Source organism: Mauremys mutica, chromosome 9 (assembly GCF_020497125.1).
Source record: "Mauremys mutica isolate MM-2020 ecotype Southern chromosome 9, ASM2049712v1, whole genome shotgun sequence".
Classification (NCBI taxonomy): domain Eukaryota; kingdom Metazoa; phylum Chordata; order Testudines; family Geoemydidae; genus Mauremys; species Mauremys mutica.
In genome coordinates this window covers 31,931,958-31,949,263 of record NC_059080.1, presented here as the reverse complement: position 1 = coordinate 31,949,263, position 17,306 = coordinate 31,931,958, and the positions used below count along the sequence as shown (strand labels likewise).

Below are 17,306 nucleotides of genomic sequence, written 5' to 3'. Positions count from 1 at the left end.
GCATCATATGGATGAGGACTTGGTGTTGAAGTCCAGGGCCTGGTCTACACTATGAGTTTATTTCGAATTTAGCAGCGTTAAATCGAATTAACCCTGCACCCATCCACACAATGAAGCCCTTTATTTTGATATAAAGGGCTCGTAATATCGATATCTGTACTCCTCCCCGACGAGGGGGTAGCGCTGAAATCGGTATTGCCATTTCGAATAAGGGTTAGTGTGGCTGCAATTCGATGTATTGGCCTCCGGGAGCTATCCCACAGTGCACCATTGTGACCACTCTGGACAGCAATCTGAACTTGGATGCACTGGCCAGGTAGACAGGAAAAGCCTCGTGAACTTTTGAATTTCATTTCCTGTTTGCCCAGCGTGGAGCGCTGATCAGCCCAGGTGACCATGCAGTCCCAGAATCAAAAAAGAGCTCCAGCATGGATCCTACGGGAAATACTGAATCTGATCTCTGTATGGGGAGATGAATCTGTTCTATCAGAACTCCGTTCCAATAGACGAAATGCCAAAACATTTGAAAAAAATCTCCAAGGCCATGATGGACAGAGGCTACAACAGGGACTCAACACAGTGTGGCGTGAAACTTAAAGAGCTGAGACAAGCGTACCAGAAAGCCAAAGAATGAAATGGACACTCATGGAGAGAGGGGCGACTGACGACTGTAGCTATCCCACAGTTCCCGCACTTGAATTCAAAACCATTTGAATTCTTGTCTGAGCTCCCAAAGCCTGAAGGGTCAAAAACATTGTCGTGGGCGGTTCAGGGTATATGTCGTCACTCCTCCCCCCCCCCCCCCCGTGAAAGCAAAGGGAAAAAAATCCTTTCTCGCCTTTTTTCAATGTCACCGTATGTCTACTGGATGCTGCTGGCAGATGCGGTGCTGCAGCGCTACACAGCAGCATCCCCTTCCCTTCCCTTCCCTTGCGGACGGCAGATGGTACAGTATGACTGATATCCGTCATTGTTGTCCCGTGAGTGCTCCTGGCTGGCCTTGGTGAGGTCGGTCGGGGGGACCCTGCGCAAAAATGGGAGTGACTCCCAGGTCATTCTCTTCTTTAAGCTTTGTCTAATGGAGATTCAGTCCTGCCTGGAATATCATAGCAACTGGAGGCTGCCCTCCCCTCCCCCCTTTGATCTCTGCTTGCAGAGGCAATAAGGTCAGTGTTGTTTCAAATTCATGCATTCTTTATTACTTCATTACACAAATTGGGGATAACTGCCACAGTAGCCCAGGAGGGGTGTGGAAGGAGGGAAGCAACGGGTGGCATTGTTGCAGGGGCACCCCCTAGAATGGCATGCAGCTCATCATTTCTGCGGGATGTCTGTGGCTCTGACCCAGAGCAGCTGTTTGCCTCTCTGGTTCTTTAGTAGGATTGCCTGATAATCTAGGCAGGACTGACTCTCCCTTTAGACAAAACTTAAAGAAGGGAATGACCTGGGGAGTATTCCCGTTTTTGTCCAGGCACCCCCGACCGACCTCACCAAGGCCGACCAGAAGCACCCACGACAGCAGCAGACGGTACAGTATAACTGGTAACCGTCGTTGTCAACTTGCAAAGCAGCAGACGGTACAGTATGGCTGGGGATGCTGCTGTGTAGCACTGCAGTACCGCGTCTGTTAGCAACATCCAGTAGACATACGGTGACAGGGAAAAAAGGCTGAACGGGCTCCATGGTTGCCGTGCTATGGCGTCTGCCTGGGCAATCCAGGGAAAAGGGCTCAAAATTATTGTCTGCTGTTGCTTTCACCGGAGGGAGGATTGAGTGACTACATTTACCCAGAATCACCCATGACACTGTTTTTGCCCCATCATGCATTTGGATCTCAACCCAGAATTCCAATGTGCGGGGGAGACTGTGGGAACTATGGGATAGCTAGCCACAGTGCAACGCTCCGGAAATTGACGCTAGCCTCGGTACATGGACACACACCGCCGAATTAATGTGCTTAGTGAGGCCGCGTGCACTCGACTTTATACAATCTGTTTCCAAAAACTGGTTTTTGTAAAATTGGAATAATCCCGTAGTGTAGACATACCCGAGGAGAGAAGTGTGCAACAGATAAACTTTGCAGTGACTGTTGAATTTAGTTCACAGACTGACAGCTGCATTTCAGAATGCATTTTCTGAGTAATTGTTAAGAGCAGCTGTCCTTTTTCTTCTGGAGCTATTTTGATACTCTCCTCCACCCCACTGCCCTCAATAAAATTATTTTGAACCATTATTAAAATGCAAAGTTAATCAGATTTTGAAATGTTTGTAACTTCTATTGACTGGCAATGTTACATCAGGGCTAGACTGAGCTGTTAGGTTGCGATCTGTGAAGAGGGCAGCTCACAGCTGTGCTGTCTCTGGAAAGAACAGTGATTAACTCATAGTTCCTTTCCTGTTTCTCCCCTTGCTTGTAAGCTACCTCACCTTTTCAAAGTGCAGTTTATTTCCCTCCACTCCCGTTCATGTGGCCAGCTCTCTGCTGAGTGGTGGTACATGGTTCTGTCCACTTCTCAACTCTCACACCCCTGTACTTGCTTCAGTCCCCACACTGTAGTGGCCTCCCCAGTCCTCCTGGTATACTCCAGGGCGTCCTCAAGTGACCATTCAGGGAAAGGAGAGTAGGACAGAAGAGCAAAATTTACTCTTCCCCTCCATGGGGATGTCTCAGAGCTCAGTTCAGATTGTAAACTCTTTGAGGTAGGATACATCTCTCACTAAGACCTTGCCTACACTTGTGGCAGCATGTAGGGCAGGTATAGAGCTACATGCTGCCGTGAAAAGCAGGCTGTGTCCATACTTATTGTGGAGCTGCAAGAGCCTTTGCCTGCTGCCTCCCCCATCAGTCTTTTCTGCTGCTGGAATCTTTCACTGTGGCGAGGAAAAGCCACTACAGCAGGGAAGCAGTGGGACACTACCCTGCTAAAAATAGCAGTGGAGATATGGGAGGCCCTGCTTGGGTGTGTTAGAGAGCTGTGTAGAGTATATAAGTTAGGGTTCAGGCATGTTGGGCATTGTACTGTATTTGCCCAAGCTGTGCCTCACTGTCTACATCGCTATTTATACTGGTGCTAGCTGGGGGTGCAGTGCCTGTGCTCTGCATGTCACCATATGTCTAGACATGACCTCAGTCTCTGGATCATGGCTACCATAATAGGGCCCATCTCCGTTGGGGCCTCAAAATGCTCCCATAATACAAATCAGAACTAAATAATGAACAATTTTCCTTTAATGAGGAAAAGTAACATTTAGATGCTTGGTTGCTGCTGCCTCAAATTCTGTTTAGATAAATCTTGCGGACTCCATCAAACTCATTCCATTTGCCCCTTTATGTCTTTTCTTAACTATCTCTCTCTTTCTGTTTCCAAAACAGGAGTTCTGTATAATCACAGTAATTAACAAACATACCCAAGAACCAGTTTGCTTTTCCGGCTCTGCCACACCTTTTTCAGAAAACAAAAAGTACTCTTTTAGATCCCTTTCCCTCCTAAAAACTGCTTTAGGCAATTTAGCCAATTTCACTGTGTGCTTTCTTCAAAGCCACCCGCCAGGTCTCCCTCCCTTTCTGAGACTTCCCTGCAGTGAGCCTGAATGCTGCTGATCATATGGATAGGATTCAGCTCAGAAAAACACAGCAAGCACAATTTACCTTTAACATTCAGCTTCCAGCTTCTGCCTTGTGATGCCCGAGTTTTGTTTTTGATTACAGTGAATGCATGCGGCACTGGATTGCCACAAAGAGGATTGTTTTGACTTTTCAAAACTTAGAAAATTTTCTTTTCACCTTTACGTTCAAAAACTTTTACCGTAAAAAAAGAAACCAAAAAACAAAAAACACACAAACAAACAAGCAGAGTGGCACAGCTGGCAATGGGAGTGTGACAAACAAAGCATTAGTTTACAATTAAAATGACTCTGTCAGGAGACTAGATCAGACAAAAGAGGCGGGATATTGCTGCACCATGACCTCCAACATCTATTGTCTCTGATCTTGAGCCAATAAACTAGAAAGGCTCGCAGAACCAAAAAGTGTTGGGTTTAATATCAGCAGTCCTGAAAGCACTGCCTCAAACACCAATTGCAATATGATCTAAAGTGGACTGGCCAATGCTGTGATAACAATGGCTTTTGAACAGTGTTGCTCTGGGGAATGATTACAGGGAGCCAGATCTGTGAATAAACAGACCAGTATTTGAGATGAGCCTGTTAGAATCTGGGTAGGTCAGATAGTTCAGTCTGTAGCTATCTGTGATATGCATTTCAATTGCAGTGCATCTGCATTGTAATACTATTGGCTATGAGGCTACCCCACACGATGGAGCATCATAGTGCACCTTAGCTCCCTCTTCATATATTGAAGTGTTATTAACTTCATCTAGATAACTACTCAACCTCTTTTGGCATCCCTGAACATCCTTAAGGATAGGATGCGGCAGATGGACAGTGACTTCACCTTTTTCCAATTCAAGTGTAGTTGACTCTAATATTCATCTCGTACTTCACAAACTAAAATATCATTTCTGCAGAATAGTGAGAATGCAGTTAATTATCAAAGCGCTGAGCAGGCACAAAAAATAGATCTCTCTGAAATGTTAAGACGACAGTAAGCTGATCTTGCAAGTTTGCTCAGTTTTAATTGTCTGCTTGTGGCAAGCTTGCCTGGTATTGACGCATCCACATGGTGCAGGCACTCAGTAAGCATGCTAAAAGACTCTTAACAGAAAGCTGCTGCAAACTTCATTTTGGTAAGATTCGTGCTGCAGACAAGTTGCTGCAAAGTTAATTTTGAGCCAATGTTTAATGTCTCTTTCAGATAACCTTGGCAGAAGGTGTTAGACAACTGTGAATTGATCAGGCTAATCCCATGCAGGGTGAAGACGATTGCAGCCTAGTGTTGTCCTTTCAAAATCCACAGGTTTTGCCGACTGTCTGCTGTGAAAAGCTTGCTATAATTTGGTGGCAAACATGAAGGTAATTCCTTATTATACAATAGTTTGGAGTGTTTTATATGTAAACTGCTGAGCAAGTAATAGCAAGCCTGTAACCTTACTCCGAGCAGAGCAGGGATGTGTAGTTCAGGTTAACCAGAACTGCCGTTATCCCTTTATGCTCTTTTATCATGGGAATTGCCTCCCCTATCTAGTTCTGCCATATTTATTCTAGATAGAATTATGCAATGCTAAAAGATTACCTTAAAAAGTTCAACACAGAAAATAGGAATGACCTGATTCTCTAGAGCCTTGCCACCTGTATAGTCATTTAGACCTGTACAAAGTGGCTGTTCAATGCTACCAGTTCAGAACTATAGCTTCTTACATCCTTTTTGCACAGGTCTCAATGATTATACTGAAGAATCAGGCCCCAAATGCCATAGGATGTGACTGGGGGCTTGTCTATATGGGGAAATTGACTGGCACAGCAGCACAATTATTACTGGCACCCCTGTGGATGCTCTTCCTGGGGGAAAAAAGTGACTTTATTATGCTTTGAAATTACTATAATTATTTTGCAATAGCTGTGGTCAATTTCCCACATTCCACATATGCTGCCACAGAGGGTGTTGAATTGAGCCAGACTCAGATATGATCACTATAGAATTGTAAACAATATCCTGGACAAAAAGTTGGGTGACCAGCCTGGATCCGTTGATGCTTTCAGTTTGAAATCTGATAGGGGTAGATTGTATACTAGGTTCTGTCGGGTGCTATGCCTCATTCAGAGTGGTGTTCCTCCCCACCTACCCCAAGAGAAACTCTGGTTGATACAAATAGCACATTGACTCCCACTGCCATGGCACCTGCAACACCAGTGAAAAAACAGAATAGAGTATGTCTTCATTACAATAAAATGCCTTCAATTAGCCTGTGTCAGCTGATTTGGGTTCTCAGGGTGGATTTACTGGGCTATAATTTTGTAGACATCTGGGCTCGGATTGAAGCCTGGGCTCTGAGACCCTGCTAAGTAAGCCCAGAGTTAGTAGAACTCAAGTTATCAGACCCTGGGTTTGTTAATCTAGGGCTTCAATGTCTACACTCATTTCTAACCCCAGATTAGGAATTGTTGAACCACGGGTCCCAACAATTGCATTATGCAAGCCTGAGTCCTACCACCCCGATCTCAGACTTCCTAGCGCCCTCACAAAATGTGGCCACTCTAGCTCTTTGTTCATGGTGCAGCATAGGAAAACTTGACTGTCCACCAAACTTGACTGTCCAAAGTACAAAGAAAGTAAGCCCTGTGGGACTGTAGAATACTTTTGGTGGACTCTCAGAGCACTAGACCAGTGGGGGTGTCTTTTCACAGCAAAGCAATAGGGCTTGAACCCTGGGTTGACTCATGCTCAATTCCTCTATCCCACTGGGTCCTGGGACCCTGGGTCTGAGACCTGGGTTAGGGTGATTTGCACATAGATGGAAGGGAGTTAGGCTTGAGTTTGAGTTTGAACCCTGGATTTATACTGCAGTGTAGATATATCCACAGTTTCCTCTGCCATGGGCAAGCTCTTCTGCGGGTGGAGGAAGAAGGTGAAGCTATGGCTCTAGTCTTATCCCGCCCTTGCCCATGTTTTCTGGCACCACACACTTGTTGGGATGCAAGAAGAAAGCATGATCTGTACTCCCCAATGAGACGTTGGTCAGTCCCTGTGCAGGAGCACTAGGGAACGTAAGAATGGCCCTACTGGGTCAGACCAAATGTCCATCTAGCCCAGTATTCTGTCTTCTGACAGTGGCCAGTGCCAGGTGTCTCAGAGGGAATGAACAGAACAGATAATCATCAAGTGATCCAACCCCTGTCACCCGTTCCCAACTTCTGGCAAAACAGAGGCTAGGGACACCAATCCTGCCCATCCTGGCTAATAGTCATTGATCGACTTACCCTCCATAAATTTATCTAGTTCTTTTTTGAACCCTGGGAAGGGAAGCAACTTGCAACTTGCACCTTCAACCCTTTGTATACTCTCACAGGGCTGAGCAGAATGTGGCCCATGGTCCTTTTCACCATGGATGTAAAAGGAGCATAGAACCTGCTGTAGGCATGAGAACATGGCAAATGTGATTCTTTTCTGGTTTTGTGCAGAAAATCTTTTAAGCTATCACATGTAGCTGGAGCACTTTGGCGAAGCTTTGTCATAGTCAAGACCAGGGGTCGGCAACCTCTGACACAGGGCTCACCAGGGTAAGCACTCTGGAGGGCCGGGCCAATTTGTTTACCTGCCGTGTCCGCAGGTTCGGCTGATCGCAGCTCCCACTGGCTGCGATTCACCACTCCAGGCCAATGGAAGCTGCTGGAAGCCGTGTCCAGCACGTCCCTCGGTCCACGCCACTTCCTGCATCCCCCATTGGCTTGGGACGGCAAACCGTGGCCAGTGGGAGCCGCGATCGGCCGAACCTGTGGACGCGGCAGGTAAACAAACTGGCCTCACCCACCAGGGTGCTTACCCTGGTGGGCTGAATGCCAGAGGTTGCCATCCCTGGGCAAGACTAAGTTTTGTGCCAACAAAACAGCTTTCTGGGCAGTAACTGTGTCACTGAACGAGGGGGAGCTGATGGTGGGATAGGTTGAATCTCCTAGGCTGAATCATGCTTGGTCACCAACTTGAAAGGTTTGAGAAAGCAATGGAAAGCAGCACCTCCGCTCCTGTCACATCAGAAGATGTGTGAAACGACAAGCGTGTGTACGTGTATAATTTGCTGTTGAACAGCAAAAATCAGCATCTGCAATTCAGTTGCAGTTGCTATTCTATCTTTTTTTAAATGTAAAAGCAAAAGAAATCAGTGAATTATTTGTTGCTCTCTGAGAAAGAGGAGGCTTCCAGGATGCTTGGAGATTTGCAGAGATACACTTTGAGTGTGGCAAGTGATAAGGCAAGACAGGACAAAGGGGAGAAGAGATACGAGGAAAGCATTTGTGACCCTGCTAGCAGCACTACCAAAGTCCACTCCACCCCACCTCCCAAAAACCCAAACAATGTAACCATAGCAAGAGTGCAAGCTCTTACAAAATGGGGGCATGCTTGCAGTAGCAGTGGAGAGAGGTTGGGCAGGCATAGAAGCCACTGCGTTTTGCCTTTCTCCCACAAACCAAAATCAGCAAGAGAAATGGCTAATCCTCCTTTTGATTGAACAAAACTGATTTTTTGTCTCAGCAATGCACAGCTATTATGTGAACTTTTATTAAAAATAAGTTTTCAGTGTAGCATACAAATTAGCGGTCACCATTCATGTCAGTGAAAAGTTTAGTTGTAGGTGTGTTGGTCCCAGGATGTTAGAGAGAAGAAAGTGGGTGAGGTAATATCTTTTATTGGACCAACTTCTGCTAGTGAGACAGACAGGATCTCCCACCAACAGAAGCTGGTCCAATAAAAGATATCACTTCACCCACCTTGTCTCAGTAAAAAGTTTGTCAGTTTCAGCAATTATATTTTTATAAGTAGAATCAACCCCTTTCTTCCTGCTGGACAATTGAAGCCGGAGAAGAAGAATGGATTTGAAGTCTGGAGGGGTTCTGAACTATCATCAACAGAGCAAGAGAAGTTGAGTGTATAGGTAGAAGAGGATACTATAATATTAAGCATGTTTCTTCTCTTGAGCCTCATAGATCCTCTTGTCTTAGGTGAAAAACATACATTGGTATAATTATAGAATAAAGACCAAAGTCTTTCATCTGTAGAGCATCAGTTAAATTCCAATCTGAGTATGCAAGGTTTGGGGAAAATACCTAGAGCGGTGCAAATATTGGGGGGGGGGAATAGTCTGCAAATACTTTCAATTTTTTAAATTAATTCACTAGAATCATTAATTATGCTGCTATTCTTGTATATCCATTTACTGGTAATGACTATTAAGTGAATACTATAGAATATTATTGAGCAGGAAATATGATATTTGAAATCATGAATATTTGCACCAGAAACATGATTTTGAGTTATTCAGCCAATCAAAGGACAAAAACATGCCATCTGACCTGGGTGTCCAAAAAGAACCAGCTCAGATATGAAAGTCTGAATGCTCACGATGCTACTGCTCATAAACAACCTAAAGGCCCAGAATTATTCATGGAAATTAGTGGCTGAATGATTTCAAATAATCAATAAACTTGAATTGTTTGCAAATGGATTTTCTCAAGGACATACAAGAAAAGGTGGAATTTATGGAATGAACTCCTTATTATGAATCACATGATCCGCTCTGGTCACTTCCATCTGAGGACCATGTGGTGGGCTAAATGACCTGAACTGGTTTACTCATTCCAGTCTCTAATGGAGAATTGTACAAAAACTAACATCACATCTGAGCACCTTCATTGGCAGTCCCAGCAGAGAGACAATTATTGCAAGAGCCATGGAAGCTGAACTACTCTTTAATACCTAGCTATTGTCAGGGTTGACGAAAATTGATTAGGCAGCACTAGGAGACTAGAATTGCTGCTGTCTGGGCTATGTGTGTTCTGAGGGTAAATATTTCACGCTTCCAGACTGACAATCTGGCACTAAATTTAGTTAAAAACAAAGTTTGCAGAAATAATAGTCAATGGCAGATTGAGTATTGCTAATTTGTTGGCATTTTCTTGGCCATTGGCTGCTTTATTTTTATGTGATCATGTGTGCATTAGTTGAGTTAATAACAATGATAACAAATTAATAGCCTAACCAACACCCTGTAAAGACACTGTCCTTTGAAAAGAAAGAAAAAGAGGCTCAGAACATAAAACTTGGTTATACATGTTTTTGTTACATACCTCACAGGTAGAATTGCATATAGCTGAGTATGGAGAATCCCCAGACAACCTATTGAGAAACCAAGGCCAGTTTTATTATTTAAAAGAAAACTAAGAGAGGCTTGATGGTAATCCGATTTACATTGATAAAGCTTCATTCATTTCAACAGATGTACACTGGTGTAAATAAAATCTGAGTAAGGCTGATTGGTTTAAACTAGATGCATCCACAGTATGGTGCTATGCTGTGGATGTTTGATGTACAATTGTCAGCATGACTGGGTATAAATGTATGGTTATACAGTGTATGAAATGCCACATGAATATTTCTAACCTCTTGGGGCTTGACCCAGATTCATGGCAATGGGAGTTTTCTCACTAACCTTAGTGGGCATTGGATCAGGAACTCTATGCAAAAAAGGGATATGGTGCTTGATGAGTTAATATTTCCAGCTGCCAAGGCACCAGGCTATTTTTGACACTTCTACACCCCCTTGACAAAATTATTGATTGTTGCATTTACAGTTGTAAGGGATTCCCCCCACCCCCTTGTGATCTTCTTTCCCTCATACTGAATTCAGAGGGTGGAACATAAAAACATAAGAATGGTCCTACTGGGTCAGACCAAAGGTCCATCTAGTCCAGTATCCTGTCTTTCGACAGTGGCCAATGCCAGGTGCTCTAGAGGGAATGAACAGAACAGGTAATCATCAAGTGATTCCCAGCTTCTGGCAAACAGAGGCTAGGGACACCATTCCTGTCCATCCTGGCTCATAGCCATTGATGGACCTATCCTCCATGAATTTATCTAGTTCTTTTTTTAACCCTGTTGTGGTCTTGGCCTTCACAACATCCTCTTGTAAAGAGTTCCACAGGTTGACTGTGCATTGTGTGAAGAAATACTTTCTTTTGTTTTAAACCTGCTGCCTATTAATTTCATTTGGTGACCCCTAGTTCTTGTGTTCTGAGAAGTAGTAAACAAGACTTCCTTATCTACTTTCTCTACACCAGTCATGATTTTATAGACCTCAATCATATCTCCCCTTAGTCATCTCTTTTCCAAGCTGAAAAGTCCCAGTCTTATTATCCTCTCCTCATACAGAAGCCGTTCCATACCCCTAATAATTTTTGCTGCCCTTTTCTGAACCTTTTCCAATTCCAATATATCTTTTTTTGAGATGGGGCAACCACATCTGCACACAGTATTCAAGATGTAGGTTATCATGGATTTATATAGAGGCAAGATAATATTGTCTGTCCTATTATCTCTCCCTTTCTTAATTATTCCCAGCAATCTGTTTGCTTTTTTGACTGCTGTTGCACATTGAGTGGATGTTTTCAGAGAACTATCCACAATGACTCCAAGATCTCTTTCTTGAGTGGTAACAGCTAATTTAGACACCATCATTTTATATGTATAGTTGGGAGTATGCTTTCCAATGTGCATTACTTTGCATTTATCAACATTAAATTTCATCTGTCATTTTGTTGATCAGTCACCCAGTTTTGAGATATCCTTTAGTAGCTCTTCGCAGTCTGCCTGGGACTTAACTATCTTTAGTAATTTTGTATCATCTGCAAATTTTGCCACCTCACTGTTTACCCCTTTTTTCCAGATCATTTATGCATATGTTGAATAGGACTGGTCCCAAAGAAGATCTCTGGGGGACACCACTATTTACCTCTCTCCATTCTGAAAACTGACCATTTATACCTACTCTTTGTTTCCTATCTTTTAACCAGTTACCAATCCATGAGAGTACATTCCCTCTTATCCCATGGCAGCTTACTTTGCGTAAGAGCCTTTGGGGAGGAAGCCTTTGGTGGAAGGGGGCTAAGGACTCATGGAGTTAGTTAAGGGTACACTTACCATCCTTGCTATCAAAGTTTGGGATGATTTACACTCAGATCTGTCAACTTGATGTAAAAATTGTTGCTCATAATGGTTCCCTTTGGTGCAGAACCTATTCGAGGTCAGAAGAAGGTTTGTTGTGATGTTTTAAATCTTTCTGACATAATGCTGAGTCTTTGGGCATTTATTACATATCCCATTACAGTTGTGTGACTAGTGTTTGAGTCTGTTAACAGCTCCCTGTGCCATTAACATGCAGTCACAGCCTCTTGCACCTATTGATAATAAGTGCATACACACCTAAGGCTCAGTCCTGCTCCTATTGAAATAAATAAGAAAAAAATTCTTTTGACTTGAGAGGGAGCAGGCTTAAATGGTTACCTTCCAATCACAGGTTCATTTTTGTACTGGTGTGTATGTTCATTTCACATGAGCTTGAATGCTCACTTCACCAGCATTAGGGTTGTGTTATGTGGCCATTTAGGAAACAACTCCTTAAGACCTAAACTGAGCATCCTTAACATCTCAGCACTAGCAATGGAAGAATTTCAAAGGATTTTGTTCAATAGACAGTCAAATCTAGATACTTATCTGAATCTTTAATCTCTCTTGAGTCTGGAAAAACAGGGCAGGATTGTTCTTGTGAAATTGTTGGGATTTTTGGTCTTGGCTCGAAATGCAGAGGCATGAGGGAACTAGCCAATCTTTTTTTAACTTCAGATACCTTTTATTTCTGGCTTAGTACATGTGAAATTTCTGGAGGTGTTTTTCATGACACCCCAGTTGGAAAGCTGGCAATGAAGGAAGGGTAGGAATAGCTTTTATTGGTGGATTAGAGTTAAAAATCCTTTCTGAGGGAGATAAATGGGGCACTTGTCAGCAGTTGTCTCAGCAGACAGGCTGGGACCGACAGGCTCTGTGGAGGAGTTTGAAGGAACTGGGCCTTCCCAAATTCCGGGTATGGTAAACCTTAGGGAAAAGTAGACATGTATAGGATGATTCATTGTTTTTAAGGTATGTTTTCTCTTAAATGCTTTTTTCCTAAATAAATAATACTTTTAATGAGGCTGTCTGCTCACTGATGACCACGGTTATTGCCTTTGTGGGAATAGAGTTGCAGGGTCTGGACATAAGTCAGACTGGTTAATGTGATCACAGTTGATGCACAGAAGATTGCAGCCCAGGGCTGAGTCTGAGCGTGGGAGAATTCCATGATTCTATCCCAAGATGGAAGTGATTCTAGAGGCCTGAGACCTGAGGGGTGCACTTGGGTGCAGGGAGATGGTGGTCAGAGGTGCAATTAGCATGGGGATTTTGGCATCCATATATTGCTATATGCATGGCTAGGAAATCATTCAATTCAAGTTTTCTGATTTCCATCTTATCCCTTCATATAAACATGCACTTGCACCAAAAAGAGAAGATCTGGAATTGGGACTGGTATGTTGGTCTACAGGAGGGTATCTGGCTGAAAAAGTGATTGCTAGTCAGTATCCAAGGAGCACTGTCTCATCCTAATGTTGGATGACCAGATAGAAAATGTGAAAAATAAGAATGGGGCATGGGGAAGGGGTAAGATTTGCCTGTATAAGACAAAGCCCCTAACATTGGGATGGTCATGATAATATCAACATGTTTGGTCATCCTATCCTAATGCACAGACAAATGTTGTATCAACATTTATTATGCTTACTGATATGAGAGGACACATTTTTGCAAAGGAGGATGAGCGTTTCTCATAACAACCTAAAATGTTACTTGCCTAGTGAGCGAATATAAATGTCACTAATCCAGTTAATAAAAATCACCAAAACGTTCACTTTATATTATGACAATATGCTAGCGAATTCCTGTTGTCCAGCCAGATGGGTATAGAGCAGGGGCAGGCAAACTTTTTGGCCTGAGGGCTGCATCGGGTTTCGGAAATTGTACGGAGGGTCAGTTATGGGAGGCTGTGCCTCCGCAAACAGCCAGGTGTGGCCCGGCCCCTGCCCCCCTATTGCCCCCCCGCTTCTTGCAACCTGATGCCCCCCCAGGACCCCTGCCCCATCCAGCCCACCCTGCTCCCTTTTCCCTGACTGCCTCCAGAACCCTCACCTCTGACTCCCCCGCACCGCCCCATCCAATCCCTCCTCTCATTCCTCACTGCCTCCCCCCGGACCCCTGCCCCATCCCCCACCTGTTCTCCCTGCCCCTGACTCCCCTCCAGCTGCCCCATCCGACCCCCCCTCCTTCCTGACTGCCCCCTGGGACCCCTGCACCCATTCAATGCCCCTGTTCCCCACCCTCTGACTGCCCCAACCTCTATCCACACCCCCTGACCACCACCCCGAACTCCCCTGCCCTCTATCGAACCCCCCCTGCTCCCTGCCCCCTTACCTCACTGCCTGAAGCACTGGTGGCTGTCAGTGTGGCTGTGGCTGGAGCCAGCCACGCCACCGCGCAGCACAGAGCACCAGCTCAGGCCGCATCTACGCAGCTGCGCTGCCCGGCCACCTAGAGCACTGCGCCAGCGGCATGGTGCACTGAGGCTGCGGGGGAGGGGGAACAGCTGGGGAGGAGCCGGGGGCGAGCCTCCTGGGCCAGGAGCTCAGGGGCTAGGCCGGATGTGGCCCGCGGGCCGTAGTTTGCCCACCTCTGGTATAGCGGAAGTAAGTAAAACTGCATGTGAACCCACCTAGAAAACTTGTTTGAGAGTCCCAGAATCTGCAGTTCTATTTCCTTGTTCTATGATCACATTACTGTGCCTGAGACATACTGGAAATATTTGGAGATAATTTTTTTTCACAAGAAGCACTTACATTAACCATTTTCTGAATCAGATGCTTGATTATATCAGCTGCTTCTTTAGTGAATATAACTCAAGGATGTGTCTAAAGTCAGTTAATTTAAGTTCTTCTAAAGTTTTACTTGTGTAATTCTACTATGAAACTTAAGGCACTTTTCACTGAACAGTGAAGGGGTAGAAGATATACTGTAGTAAAAGAAAAAATCCCCTGGTGTAGAGCACTTCAAAAATTACCCCTGGAAAATGCATTATATGTATGTTATGTTAATTTTTTGATAACTTTTAGGGATAAACATTATCTAGTGTTAAGATAACCACGTCAAGTTTTTGTTAAGACATTTCCAGTCAATATAGGCATGTAGTCAGACAGATTTTCAAATCCATTAATGATTTTTACCCATGTGATCATCAAAGCTCCCATACACAATGCAGAGACAGTGCGTGGGTGGAGTTATTGTTAGAAAACAGATGAACAATCAGAGTTGAAAAATGGGGGTGGGGGGAAGGAGAGAGGGAACAGAAAAAAAAGTATGTTGAATTCTCATAGGGGAAAAATGGGTTTAGAGTAAAAGATGGACTTTTTAAATTTTTAATTCATTTTTTGCTGCTTTACTGATGTCTTGTGAGAAGATAGGAAGAGGGCTTGTAACAAAGAGGTTTCTAACTGAACAGAAAGAAAGAAGAAATCTCAGGAAAAAAGGTAGGGAAAAGGCAAGTAGAAGTAAAAAGCCGAAAAGTTCACTCAATATAAGGCATGCCCCAGAAGCATCTCCTATAATGGAACAACAGATCAAATGTAAAACCACAGAGACCGTAACTGTCACTGAGTCAGTCTTGGCTGCGTCGTTTATTCAGCAGTATATACAGGAGTACCCACACAGCCCTTTACTGATCCATATTTAGCCCCATCTCTGATGCCCTCTCATGAAGGACTCAGGATAACTACACAAACATATAGGCCATCTCCACAGTAGAGAAATGGATGTTCCTATCTAAACAGGTGGAGTAGAACCACGACCGGTTCCAGGGGTTTTGCCGTTCCAAGCAGAAAAAAAAAAAAAAAGCTGCAATCTGCAGCAATTCAGCGGGAGGTCCTTCGCTCCGACCGGGAGTGAGGGACCCTCTGCCGAATTGCTACCAAGTAGCTGGATGTGCCGCCCCTCTCCGGAGTGGCCACCCCAAGCACCTGCTTGCTATGCTGGTGCCTGGAGCCAGCCCTGGGTAGAACTGTTTTAAGAACAAATGATTGTGTATGCCCATGCTGTGAACTGTTGAAATATTATCTTCTCATCCCTACTAGTCCTGTTCCATACAGGCTAGTTAAAATGCCTTCTAGATTCCCGTCCCCCAGTTCCTAGAAACAGTAGATTCTGGGAGATTCCAGAATGGCCCCAGTGCACTGTCAGAGAGTTGTGGATGGAACATCTGAACAGATTCACTCAGAACTGTTTTGGTGATGTTTACACTAGCACTAAACCAATGCAGTCTGAACTGGTGTTGAGACATTTTGGTATTTTGAAATCCTCCAGATTCCAGGAACTAATCCAAAAGGCAGTTGACATGCATGTAATTTTTGAAGTACTGTTATGTGTGTACAAGAGGTGTTTTATAGACATGATGGTGAGACCAAATGGTTCTAGAAATGGTATGTTTCTCTAAAATAGAAAAGGTCATCTTTGAATTCTTCTGGGCTGGGCTCTGAATGTCCCTACAGTGTGGGGCCTCCAACTACTTTATTTGTGGCACCTCTGTGAAAAGGAGATTAAAAATGTATGTGCAATGTATAACCCCTGATAAAATATAATCCTTATAGCCAACTTTAAAAAAATAATTGTAAACAGAGAAATAGACCTCCTTATTCATTTGTAACTGGTACTTCTTTTCTTCTTATGTGAAAACTACCTTTGCAAATACTTTTTCTTTCAGAAAGATTTCTCCTCTTCCACCTTCTTGCACCCTTCCACTGATTGCTGTTTATGATACAGCTTCACCTATTTAGACCTTCAGCAAACAGCCAATTATTTTAGTATTTTTCCCACATTATAAATGGGGGAACTGAGGCACAGGGTTAGTGACTTGCCCAGGATTGCACATGGGTCTCCTGTCTCCTTTTCCCCTGCTCCAACCATCAGATGAAACCATTTCTTATTTCACACTGCTATAAAAACCCACACTCTCTGCCTGTGACGGGGTGCACTTGCCCCACACCAGACTGGAAGGAGTTAACACCACATTGTGGGCTGAGGAATCCACGCCCCCTTCTTCCTACTGGGCATGCTCCAGGTGTACCAGTATAAAAGTAAGTAGCTCAGCTCAGTCAGGGGAAGACACTGGTGGGGAAGGATGTGTGCCTGGAGTGCCTGCTGAGGATGGCCTCCAGCCTGTACTAGAGGGGAGCGACGACGTGGACCACAGCCTCGGATCCCAGCCGACAGAGCCCCAGGGAGTGGCCGGTGCAGGGGAACTAAGAAATCCGAATGCCTCCTGTACTACATTGCCCAAGACTGCAGTAGGAAGTGACCCAGGGGTTGAGTCGGAGTTGTATCTCCCACCAAGGTAAGTTTGGCATATTTTAGTGGGACTCCCTGCTGAGCTGTTAGCTGGTCATTCCACTGCTATTAGGGCTCTGGGTTGGGGCTTGGTGGATTTTAGTGGGCCCAGGCCCCAGAGGAATGGTGGCCCCCAGGAACTCTGGCCATTGGGCCACACTGCCCTGACAGGGGCATGTTTTATGGACTCTGGCTGCTAGGCTGTACTGTTTCATGGGGTCTGGCTGCTAGGCTGTACTACCCTGAATGAGTGGGGCGTTTGCATAGACTCTGGCCATTGGGCCATATTGCCCTGACAGTAGAGGTGTGTTTCATGGACTCTGGCTGCTACCCCAGGGAGCAACGCAGATCCCAGATAGCACAGCAGAGCAGGCAATGGGTGAGACACCACCCACAGAGG

At 44.6% G+C, this 17,306-nt stretch overlaps 1 long non-coding RNA gene across 1 annotated transcript in view; it reads left to right on the top strand.

Annotated features, from left to right (window-relative positions):
* Window positions 1–4,837: 4,837 nt before the first annotated feature.
* LOC123378033 overlaps window positions 4,838–17,306 on the top strand; it is a 60,751-nt gene continuing 48,282 nt past the window's right edge. Inside the window, exon 1 of the long non-coding RNA XR_006582429.1 lies at window positions 4,838–4,971. This is a non-coding gene — a long non-coding RNA (uncharacterized LOC123378033). The remainder of the gene's footprint in view (window positions 4,972–17,306) is intronic.